Source organism: Protopterus annectens, chromosome 16.part0 (assembly GCF_019279795.1).
Source record: "Protopterus annectens isolate FY-2018-M chromosome 16.part0, PAN1.0, whole genome shotgun sequence".
Taxonomy (NCBI): Eukaryota; Metazoa; Chordata; order Ceratodontiformes; family Protopteridae; genus Protopterus; species Protopterus annectens.
Window position 1 is genome coordinate 81,272,622 of NC_056750.1, and position 13,481 is coordinate 81,286,102.

The following is a 13,481-nucleotide window of genomic DNA, read 5'->3' on the forward strand; positions in this document are numbered from 1 at the left end:
TCTAAACTCATATACCTAAATCCTTTATACAAATATTGTACTAAACTCAAGCAGATATAAAGCAGAAGCTCCACACGAAGGTGGAACAAGCTAGAGGGTCTAATGGGATGGAATGGGAAGATAGAGGGGTAAGAGAGGAGACTGAGTGAGTAGTATACGTGGTAGTGAGAGGAAGCTAGGTGTAAGTCAGATGATGTGTGTCACAGCAGATGTGTGCTTTACATGCATGGGGTGCCTGTTTCATGTAGGGTGTACTGTCTGTCTTACATACCTGACTCTCCTGCATGTACTATATATAGCACAGTGATGTTGTGGGTGTGTATTACAGGTGAGACATATGTTAGTCCTGTCAAAGATATGGGAGAGATACACAGTGGAATCCAACACTTCCCTGTATGGAGCCATACACATCCCCTCCAATGCAATTAGGAGGCAGACTACACATGTATGGTCATGACATGGACTCCATAGGACATGTTATCTACACTGTGTATTGCTGTACCATGGAACCTGTGTGACTGCTACAGTTGTACGATATGCCTGTGTAGTGACATGGCAAGGGTGCCATTGCACAGAATGATAGGTGTGATGACTACCACATTCAGTATAGCAGTGACAGTCTGAGATTTAGATATCAAACCTGTTGGTATAGTTTGCACAACAGTGAATGCATCCCCACATCTTTCTGACCAGTGAAAGTCAAAGACTGCATTACTATCTATGTCCATGACTCCATGTGTAATGGCTCAACTGTGTGTGGTGTGTGGACACTACAATAGTTTGCAGGGGTGGATGATTTTCCACAAGATATTATTGTGCATTCATTGGCATTTCTTTTTTGTCAGTGGCTCAGAATACAACTGACTGTGTCTTAAGCCATCCTGGATAATTGTTGGTTCTGTGTGGGATTCTGTGACAGCTCCCAATATGCAACCACCTGCTAATGTATTCAGTCAGAGGTCACTGACAGTGGCTATGACTGCAGAGAGGAAACAGGTAGATGGGATACACCAATAATGGAGGATGGTGAACTCCACTTGTGATGGGTGTCATTGCAGCATAGGTCTCCCAGTGCTATCTTCCCAGAGTATGATAATTGGACACTTGCCTATCCACCAGCTGACATAACACTCTGTACATGACGTACACAGTTTTCAGAAAGGCCTGCTGGCCTAATATTGTTATACACCTTGTCAGGCCATAGTTGGTGGAGTGAGACATATGTCCAACATCCACTGCATATTATAACAGTAAATGGGCTCCACCAGTTAGTCAGTAGGCATGATCGGGCCTTGAGCAAAAGTAACAGTGTTTGGTCCAGTGTCACTAGGTGTACGACAGTGTCAGTGGTCATATCCATGCTAATGCCTATCATGGCATTTCAGGTGACATGACTCAGAGATCTGGCGACACCATTTGGAACTACATGCTAGTTGTTCACTGCACAAGTAGGCGTTGCAGTTAATTCCAGTATGTTGCAAGAAGAGAGCCATGAATAGTGTCTGTACAGAGAATGGACAAACATGTTAGGGAAGTGTAATATGTACTCACTGTGTTGTTTAGACATACTGTGGCTCACTGTGTAATATGTATACACTGTGTTGCTTGGTCATGCTGCAGCTCACTGTGTAATATGTACACACTGTGTTGCATAGTCATGCTGAGACTCACTGTGTAATATGTACACACTGTGTTACTTAGTCATACTGAGGCTCACTGTGTAATATGTAAACACTGTGTTAATTTGTCATGCTGTGGCTCACTGTGTAATATGTACACACTGTGTTGCTGATGCTGCAGCTCACTGTGTAATATGTACACCCAGTGTCACTTAGTCATGCTGCGGCTCACTGTGTAATATGTACACACTGTGTACTTAGTCATGCTGAGACTCACTGTGTAATATGTACACACTGTGTTAGTCATGCTGTGGCTCACTGTGTAATATGTACACACTGTGTACTTAGTCATGCTGAGGCTCACTGTGTAATATGTGCACACTGTGTTACATAGTCATGCTGAGACTCACTGTGTAATATGTACACTCAGTGTCACTTAGTCATGCTGTGGCTCACTGTGTAATATGTACATACTGTGTTACTTAGTCGTGCTGAGATTCACTGTGTAATATGCACACACTGAGTTACATAGTCTTGCTGAGACTCACTGTGTAATATGTACACACTGTGTTACTTAGTCATACAGAGGCTAACTGTGTAATATGTACACACTGTGTACTTAGTCATGCTGAGGGTCACTGTGTAATATGTACACACTGTGTTTAGTCATGCTGAGGCTCACTGTGTAATATGTACACACTGTGTAACTTAGTCACGCTACGGCTCACTGTGTAATATGTACACATTGTGTTGCTTAGTAATGCTGAGGCTCACTGTGTAATATGTACACACTGTGTTAGTCATGCTGAGGCTCACTGTGTAATATGCACAGTGTGTTACTTAGTTGTACTGAGGCTCACTGTATAATATGTACACACTGTGTTGCTTAGTCGTGCTGTGGCTCACTTGCTCAATGGTTAGCCCAGGTCTTTACCTACAATGCCCAGGAGTAGTGCTGTGACATCCCAACATATTGCATCATGTGTTTACCAATATGGGTGACCACCACAGCTCCCCCAATGTGAGGTCCTGCCTGGTGGGATCTGGCCACAGATCATTCTCCTTAGAACTACTAGCATGTACCCCCCTTGCATACAATACAGACATATATGTCAAGGAAAATCATTTATCATCTCCTGTGGGGTGGCTGACATAGCGTGAATGCACCTCCCAATTCAGATGGAACAGGCAGGTATGCAGAGCTCTACACCAATGCATTATGTCAGCAGCATTACAACTGCATGAACTAGGCTTTATGTGACAGGGGGGGGCACAGGCTTGTCATGGCTCAGCAAACCTGACTGGTGGACATCTGCCATTAGTAGGCTGTGCAATAACAGGTGGACATTGCTGTGTAACAGTGGGGATGAGTGTACCCCCCTAACATGCAGGCACACACTCCTCAGCTAAAAGAAGCACATAGTGTTGTTGTGATGTTGTGTAGACACTAAGTGACAAAATTCGCCATCAACATAAAGCAAAACCAGAATGCACATGTGCAACCTCAGAGGACAGGCCCAGATTGTCACTTACCTCAGACGTCATGATGCCACACATGATGGGTCTGCACTCATACCTAACCTGTACTCCCACACTTTCTGTGTCAACTACACTGTCTCCATCACATGTGACACATGACATTCCTACAACCAGTCCCGTAACTTCCATATTTACAGAGCAGTTTGTAACTGTCCTGTCAGTGGACCATACATAGCATCTATTGAACATATTAACATTCTAGGCTGCGTCCCACATGTGATCTGACAAGGATGACTAACACCATTGGGAAACCCTTGCAATCATACTGACACCACTGACAGCTCACCAGCTGAGTGGACAACAGCAACTGTTCTACATTGCACAGAGTTGGTGCATCCCCTGACCAACATAACTATACATATTTATGTCTAAGTATCCATATCTGTATGTCTGTAGGGGAAATCGCCATGGAGCTGATTAGAACACATATATGTGCTCTATACACAGTTGACTGTACACAGTTTGGATGTGTGACAGGGGGAGCATGACTGTTACACATGGTGGACATTTCATAGGCATTCACCAAAGACCTGGGTGAGGGTACATCAGGGCGTACAACCCCCAGACTGAGCCAAGGTGTCTGACTATATCCCCCACTCAGGCAATATTTACAAAGCAAAAAATACCACCACAGAGAGGAGGAAAGTTCAAGAAAATGTCATCTGTCTTAGCGCCTTGGCTACACAAGCCTTTAAGAGAGAAAACATCACAGTTACCACATCTATTATATAAAAACATCAATTAACACTTCAATTAATTAATTACATAAAACACCAATAAAAAAGCACAACTAATCACAGAAAAAACTTGCAATTATACTCTAGGTTTAACCCATGAGGTACTAAAGTTCCAGACTTTAGAACAAATACTGTCTCTCTGTATAACAATCTTTTCTTTATTTCTATCTCATCTCATCCCTTAGCAGTTTGTAAAATTGTGCCCCTTAAACATAAACTATTCCCCCATGACATAATATATAATGATGTGCTATGGGGCTTTCAATTTTCCTATTTTTAATATCCCTTAGATGCTTCTGAATTCTTACCTTAAAACATCTCTTTGTTTCACCAATGTAAAAGAGGTTACAGGAGCATCCCAGTGCATAAATTACACCCATAGTATTACAATTTACACATTGTCTGGGGGCTATATATCACATGATTTATCCTATCCAAAAAAGGGACTACATACTGACAAATGGAGCATCTCCCACATGGCAAAGTCCCCAAAAGTTTTGGTTCGACACACAATTCTGTTTTTGGGACTTTAAAATTACTATGGACAACCATGGCACAGACACTGGAATAGCTGACTATTGAGACTATCTCACTTGCATCCACACACTTAGTATGTGTGCACATTGTGGAGTATGACATGTGAGCAAGTAGTGGATACTGACAACCAGTTTGTCCTTGCTGTATCTCTACATAGTGTACTTCCATGTATGTGATCCTGTAATGTGTTCCCATTTTGTTGTCTTCCAGGAATCATGTACCATAGATGCCATGCCCCTTTCTCGGATGGAATGAAATTATACTGGAAGGACTGCGGCAACATCATGACAGCCTACTGTCCAGGGGGAGGCAAAACAGGGAACAACATGTTGCATTGTGGGTTGACCTTCTCCGTGAGGTGAATCTGAGGGGTCATCAGGGCAGGACATATGACCAGGTTCTACACCACCTAACAGATATGATCTATGCTGCATGAAGAAGAGTAGCAGATGTAGCCAGGGATTGTGTCATCACCAGTGGAGGGCCTGAAGTGGAATAACCACTCTCAGCCACTGAGGAATTCCTGGTGAATCTAGGCTCATATTACACCTCAGAGGCAACCATCACACCATACATAGTGGATGTGGGCACCACAGTTTCTACAGCAGAGGAGTGTGCAGGTAAACTTAATGTGATCAGCACTGTAATACTGTAGGAGTCAGTGTGTCAGGGTGCACATACTGTAATGTGGGTATCAGGTCTTTGTTCTTTGGGGGGAGGGTTTAACCTCAGTTTTACTCTCATACTGAGGATGTGACCAATGCAGCAATTAACCCATTAGCTACTGTAAATTTGAGATATATAGATGTATTACCTTGTTGTGCTGCAACATGGGGTGGTAATGACATTACCTCTCCCTCAACTTTTCACAGGTCCATCAGGTATTGGTCAAGCCCATGATCCTACTCCTAGTAAGCATGACACTGTTTTCTTATAGATGTAGGTTTACAGCAGTATAATCCTTAGACTGCTATCTCATGTCTGCTGCCTACATTGCTGTACTGTCACCATGATGCTAACTGCACACATATTTTCTGACTGTACACATGTTAGACTCATACCTATGCCTCGTAGGTGTGACCACACTCATAGATGTGATGGTATTGCCAGGACACTACAGAGTGTCCTATGTTTCAACTGTGCCAAGTCTACACAAATGTCAACAGTGTACCTCACTGTTGCTGATGAGATTACAGTGCAATGAGATGTTATTTTCAAGTAACTGCAGCTGATAGGGGGAAGAGTACTGCCTCATGTCCTACTATATGAGGTTGTGTTTTCAACAAGTCTGTCGTAGTTACAACAGTGTAAAGAGCCTTACATATATCACAACATAGTACCGCAGAGCATAACAGTGCAGGTATTAATGTACTGTTTTTTTCTTTATCACAGGTGACCCGGGGGGGTTGGTGTCTGTCCCCTACACAACCTGATGTCAGTGTCTCCTCAGACTCTAATGATAATGGTGGACACAGTGAGGCACAGGCAGGGGGTTCAGTGGCTGAATCTGTGCCAGAGGTTGACATCCTTCTTCTGCCCTCTTTGGCACCACACATAGTCAGTATGCCCACACATTCCCAGTCCCCAGAGGCCACAGATATTGGCTAGTCAGAGGGTGGTAACATTGAACAGGAAAGTGTGGCAACTATAGCTCCAGTGAGTGTAGACACTTGCCATAGCCAGAGAGCTAGTAAGGTCCCACACATACATATTGACATAAGTGCTTGTAGGAGGCCTGCTGTCTGTCCACCACCTGTTGCAGGTGTCATATCATGGGTCACACAGCACATGTTTCAGACCATCATGGAGGCACAGGCAGATTCTGAATGAAACACCAGATGTATGCTTAGGGTTATGGAAGCAGCACAGTCTGACATCTGTAACTGCCTCCACCGCAATGGGGATACCCTGGATCGGTTCACTGATGCAGTGGACAGAAGATGAGCTGAGACAGTATTCGTCTTGGACTGTACATTGTTTGTGCTGGAGCGTGTGGTTGGAGTTGAGTGTCAGACTCGTGGACATAGGTCAGCAACCCCATATGCTGAGAGTCCATGTGGCTATGCACAATCACACTCACATAGCGGCAGTGCATCCAGTGCTACAGAGGGTAGTGCTGTCCACACCATGATGTGGCAGGCCATGAGCTCATGGTCCTGGGCATTCCTGTGGGGGACACAGTCCAGCAGTCATCATCAGGTACTAGCACAGCTTCTGATCTTGGGCATGGAGGTGCCAGTGCAGCTCCTGGCAGAGCCACTTCCTGTGTTCGGGCACAGACAAGATGAACTGTCAAGTCTACCATGTATGGTCCAAAGTTGTCCAACATACACTTATGTAGGGCTAGCACTGAGCGTGACTGTGTACATGCACACACTTACACACCACTGTCAAATGCAGGTCACCTACAGACACACACAGCACCTTTCCAGGGTACATCTCACCTGCTTCTCTTCCTGACTCACACACATGCTGCCAGCTGTGTGGATCAGCCTAGGACTCCTGCACCCCCACACAGCACCCTGTACAAGTGATGATACCTGTGCCACATGCCTGTCATCCTTGCCATTGATGCAGGGGAAATGAACCTATGTGTCTGATGCACAGGGTGACTATATTACTTAATATGTACTTGTGTAATGCAGTGTTGTTTTGCCATGCCACTTGTAGTGGTTACTGACAGATACTGTATGTTGGCATTCGTCACCAGCATGTCACATACTTTTGTGTACCTAATGGTGTATGATGTTGTAATGGCTATATAGTTACACAATGACAGGTGTGTCATGTACCTGTTTCTGTTTCAGGAGTTTGTTGGAATAAACTGTGAGCTGCAATAAATCAGCTCTGGATGGCATGTCAGCACAGCAGAAATATGTCTTCAGCAATGTACAGCACTATAAGTGCATGGCTCCATAGGTTCATCTGTGTATAGGTTCATAGGTTCATACTAGGCTATCTGCCCTAGGGCATATATAAGCCTAGCCAAAATGCATTTGGCTTTCGCCACCCATTTTAAATTAATTTTGCTATGCCGTTTTTTGAGGTTAGTGTACTGTGCCTCTGTCTAACAGTGACACAGAACTGATACCCGAGGTAAACCTATGATCTCCCATCCACTCATCAAGATTCCTCTTGAAGAGAGTCAATGAGGGACGCTGCCTAACCTGGACTGGGATTAAGGGAGCCTGTGTGTTATGAATCTGTCCCTCCAGCATGTCCTATTTATTTCAGTGCTGAGATTCAAGTCTCTCGAGCGTGTAGCTCGATGGGATATAGATTTTCTGAGGTGCAGCATGTCCATTAATTCCGGGTTGGACATGGCTTTATACATCAGGCACAGATCGCCTCTGAACAGGCGGTATGCCACTGAGTAGAGCTGGAGTTTCTTTAACCGGGTAGCATATGACATCTGTTTGAGCCCTTTGATCCTCTTGGTGAGGTACTTTTGGGGTCTTTCCAGTTGCTGCAGGTGTCTGGTAAGGTACATCCCAAAAGGGGCATTGTACTCAATTATGGGCCTGATGAGGGATGAATAAAGAGGCACGATGACCTCCCCTGATCTAGATGTGAATCCCTTCATGATTAGGTGGGCTATATAAAATGTTTTTCTAACCACTTTGGCCACGTGGCTGTCAAATGAGAGATTGCTATCAACTTGGGTCCCCAGGTCCCTAAATACTTCTTCTGTACTTAATGGATTACCACCTATGTGGTAATTTGTGGGCACTTTGGTTTTGCCAAAGGGGATGACGATACACTTTTTGGCGTTTAGCTTGAGGCCATGGCTCTGGCACCAGTTGTCTGTTTCTATGAGGCCCTTTTGGAGGATGCTTGTGTCGGCTGGAGAGTTGATTATGGCACCCAGTTTGCAGTCATCTGTGAACTTGGTCAGCCACAGTCCTTTCATGTTGGCCTGTACCTCCGAGAAATATATACCGAACAAGAGAGGTCCCAGGACCGAGCCTTGTGGGATGCCACTTGTAACAGGTTTGGAGTCTGACATGGCTCCAGCAATTCTAACCATGTGGGTTCTGTCCTTGAGCCAGTTTGCAACCCATCTAGTGACATAGGGGTTTATATTTAAGCTGGTGAGCTTATCTATAATGCCTGAGTGGGGTATTGTATCGAAGGCTTTTGCGAGGTCCAGGTAGACTGTGTGGACCACCTTCCCCTCGTCAATGGCCTTGGTGACTGTTTCAAAGAAATCAACCAGGTTTAAGAGGCAGGATCTGCCCTTAAAAAAGCCGAACTGAGTAGGATCCAGTGTCTGTAGGTCCCCAATATCTTTATTTATGAGGTCCATGATGATCCTTTTCATAGCTTTGCAGACCAAGCTAGTCAGGCTTATGGGGTGATAGTTTCCAGGATCCGCTGAGGCACCACCTTTGTGGAGAGGGACCACAGTTGCTGTACGCCAATCTTTGGGTGCATATCCTGTAGTAAGGCTGAGATTGAACAGTAGTTTTATGTTTGGGTTTAGCTCTTCTTGGGTTCATGTAGGACGCAGCCCGGGACAACGTCTGGTCCCATTGATGCTGTGTTTTTTGCTTTGGAGAGGGCGGCTCTTACCTGAGCATCTGAGATGTCAGGGGGGCAGCACTCTGCTGGGATAGATATTTGCCCTTTCGGTGGGGATGGGGGGAAGAAGTTTGTGCTGAACCTGTCAGCTAGGATGTTGGCAATGCCTGTGGGTTTGGTGTATTTTTTTGTCATTTTGGACTAATTCTGAGCATATCTGAGAATTACCACCCAGGTTCCTAACATAACTAAAGAAAGCCTTGTAATTATCCTTAGTGTCCTGTGCAATATTTCTCTCGAAGCTGGCCTTAGACGATTTTATGAGAGCCTGTAGTTTTTTGCTAATACTGATCAGAGATGCCTTCCCTTTTTGGAATTTTGCTCTATCATTTAGTAGCTTCCTCCTTCTATTGTATAGTTTGTTTATGGCTGGGGTCCATCAGACAGGATGTCTGCCTTTGGAGGATTGGGTCTTGGTTTTATTTGGGATCGCATGATCCATGCATTCCTGAAGGTGTTCATAGAATGCATTTATAAAGGATTCTGTGGTCTGGGCCGTATTTTCCACAGGCCCGGGGGCTTTGAAGGATTCCACCTTGGTTTTGAGGAGTGTGAAATTTGCTTTAGAAGTTTTTCACTGTGGTTTTCTGGGCAGGGGGTGGGGTTGGGATGTGAATATCCAGTGAGATTAGTTTATGATCTGATCTTACCAGTGAGGGATACACTTCTGGTCTGGAGCATAGAGTCCCCATGTTGGTGATGATCAGGTCCAGTATGTTTTCCCCTCTTGTGGGAGTGGTAACAAGTTGTTCCATAGCATTTGAGTTTATAAATTCTAGGAACCTTTGGGCTAGGGTGTTGGAGCTAGAGTAATGCTCCCAGTCGATGTTTGGGTAGTTGAAGTCGCCCAATATAATGGTGTTTGGAGAGACCTTCATATTTTCCAGTGTTCTCAGGAAGGCTGAGTGGGGTTGCTGGGTTAGGGAGGGTGGTCTGTAGCAGGCTATAAACTGGAAGGCAGTTTTACCAACTGTTAGTTGCACATGGATAGTCTCTGATGCTTCGTGCTGTGCCACCATCCTGGAGGTGTGGGTATCTTTGACAAATATTGATACTCCCCCTCCTTTTGTAGGTCGGTCCAAGTTTTGGGGCCGAAAAGCATGGTATGAGGTATAACCTGGTAGTGCTGGGGTGCTCTCGGGAGCCTTGAACCAGGTTTCTGTTACTGCACAGATATCGATGTTCTCCATGCTAAGGAGAGTTTCAAGTGCGTGCATCTTGAGGTTTAGACTTCTGGCATTGAGTAGCATTACTCTTAGTTTCTTATCCCTTGTGATACCTATGGAGGTGGGTTTGTCTTTTGAGCCTTGCCTAAAAAAGGCACTATGGGGGTAGCAAGAGCCTTTGCCAATATCCGAAAGCCCAGAGGTGACAGGTGCAAGCCGTCCCTAGCAAAGCATCGTGGCTTGTTGAGCATGTCATCCCAGGCTGACAGGCAATGGATCCCCTTTGAATGACACCAATACTTAAACCAATTGTTGAAATTGATCATCTTATATTGTTATAATAGACTAACAAGGACAATGGTGTCAGTCAGCGTACTTATGCATCCCCTAATCTGTGAAAAGGTCTGCTACCCTAGGTAACTGTCACCAGGGTTTTGGGAACTAACACATCTACAAGCTGTAATGATGGAGATGACCCATCTACAAATATCCTGTGTACAGTATAGACAGATGCCCGACATCAGTAATGATAGTCATATTCTGCATCCCATTGTGTAACCTGCACAGTTTTATTTATTTATATTTGTTTACCTGGAAATTCCAACTGGACACAGGTCCTCAGAGCAATAAATGAGCAGCAGAGTACATGAAGAACAATTGAATATACCTACAATAGCAAATAATACATACTGCAGCAAACATTAGCTATACATACAATATGAAACATAGTAATGAACAGATATACCAATATCTAGCTAGAGGCTGGGAATAAAGGTAGGATGTATATACAGATAGTACTAAGCTCAAACGGATACTGTTGTAAACTCATATACCTAAATCCTTTATGCAAATATTGCACTAAACTCAAGCAGATATGAAGCAGAAGCTCCACACGAAGGTGGAACATGCTAGATGGTCTAATGGGATGGAAGGGGAAGATAGAGGAGTAAGAGAGGAGACTGAGTGAGTAGTATATGTGGTAGTGAGAGGAAACTAGGTGTAAGTCAGATGATGTGTGTCACAGCAGATGTGTGCTTCACATGCACGGGGTGCCTGTTTCATGTAGGGTGTACTGTCTGTCTTGCATACCTGTCTTTCCGGCATGTACTACATATAGCACAGTGATGTTGTGGGTATGTAGAACAGGTAAAACATATGTTAGTCCTGTCAAAGATATGGGAGAGATACACAGTGGAATCCAACACCTCCCTGTATGGAGCCATACACCTCCCCTCCAATGCAATTAGAAGACAGACTACACATGTACGGTCATGGCATGGACTTCATAGGACATGTTATCTACACTGTGTATTGCTGTACCATGGAACCTGTGTGACTGCTACAGTTGTACAATATGCCTGTGTAGTGACATGGCAAGGGTGCCATTGCACAGAATGATAGATGTGATGACTACCACATTCAGTATAGCAGTGACAGTCTGAGATTTAGATCCCAAACCCATTGGTATAGTTTGCACAACAGTGAATGCATCCCCACATCCTTCTGACCAGTGAATGTCAAAGACTGCATTACTATCTATGTCCATGACTCCATGTGTAATGGCTCAACTGTGTGCAGTGTGTGGACACTACAATATTTTGCAGGGGTGGATGATTTTCCACAGGATATTATTTTGCATTCATTGGCGTTTCTTTTTTGTCAATGGCTCAGACAACAACTGACTGTGTCTTAGGCCATCCTGGATAATTGTTGGTTCTGTGTGGGATTCTGTGACAGCTCCCAGTATGCAATCACCTGCTAATGCACTCAGTCAGAGGTCACTGACAGTGGCTATGACTGCAGAGAGGAAACAGGTAGATGGGATACACCAATAATGGAGGATGGTGAACTCCACTTGTGATGGGTGTCATTGCAGCATAGGTCTCCCAGTGCTATCTTCCCAGAGTATGACAATTGGACACTTGCCTATCACCAGCTGACATAACACTCTGTACATGATGTACACAGTTTTCAGAAAGGCCTGCTGGACTAATATTGTTATACACCTTGTCAGGCCATAGTTGGTGGAGTGAGACATATGTCCAACATCCGCTGCATATTATAATAGTAAATGGGCTCCACCAGTTAGTCGGTAGGCATGATCTGGCCTTGAGCAAAAGTAACAGTGTTTGGTCCAGTGTCACTAGGTGTACGATAGTGTCAGTGGTCATATCCATGCTAACGCCTATTATGGCATTTCAGGTGACATGACTCAGAGAGCTGGCGACACCATTTGGCACTACATGCTAGTTGTTCACCGCGCAAGTAGGTGTTGCAGTTAATTCCAGCATGTTGCAAGAAGGGAGCCATGCATGGTGTCTGTACAGAGTATGGACAAACATGTTAGGGAAGTGTAATATGTACTCACTGTGTTGTTTAGACATACTGTGGCTCATTGTGTAATATGTATACACTGTGTTGTTTGGTCATGCTGAGGCTCACTGTGTAATATGTACACACTGAGTTACTTATGCTTCAGCTCACTGTGTAATCTGTACACACTGTGTTACTTAGTCATGCTGAGGCTCACTGTGTAATATGTACACACTGTGTCACATACTCATGCTAAGGCTCACTGTGTAATATGCACACACTGTGTTACTTAGTAATGCTGAGGCTCACTGTGTAATATGTACACATTGTGTTACTTAGTCATGCTGTGGCTCACTGTGTAATATGTACACACTGTGTGCTTAGTCATGCTGAGGCTCACTGTGTAATATGTACACACTGTGTTACATAGTCATGCTGAGGCTCACTGTGTAATATGCACACTGTGTTACTTAGTTGTGCTGAGACTCACTGTATAATATGTACACACTGTGTTGCTTAGTTGTGCTGCAGCTCACTTGCTCAAAGGTTAGTCCACGTCTTTACCTACAATGCCCAAGAGTAGTGCTGTGACATCCCCAACATATTGCATCATGTGTTTACCGATATGGGTGACCACTACAGCTCCCCCAGTGTGAGGTCCTCCCTGGTTGGATCTGGCCACAGATCATTCTCCTTAGAACTACCAGCATGCACCCCCTTGCATACAATACAGACATTTATGTCAAGGAAAGCCATTTATCACCTCCTGTGGAGTGGCTGACATAGCATGAATGCACCTACCCCTTCAGATGGAACAGGCAGGTATGCAGAGCTCTACACCAATGCATTATGTCAGCAGCATTACAACTGCATGAACTAGGCTGTATGTGACAGGAGGAACACAGGCTTGTCATGGCTCAGCAAACCTGACTGGTGGACAACTGCCATTAGTAGGCTGTGCAATAACAGGTGGACATTGCTGTGTGACA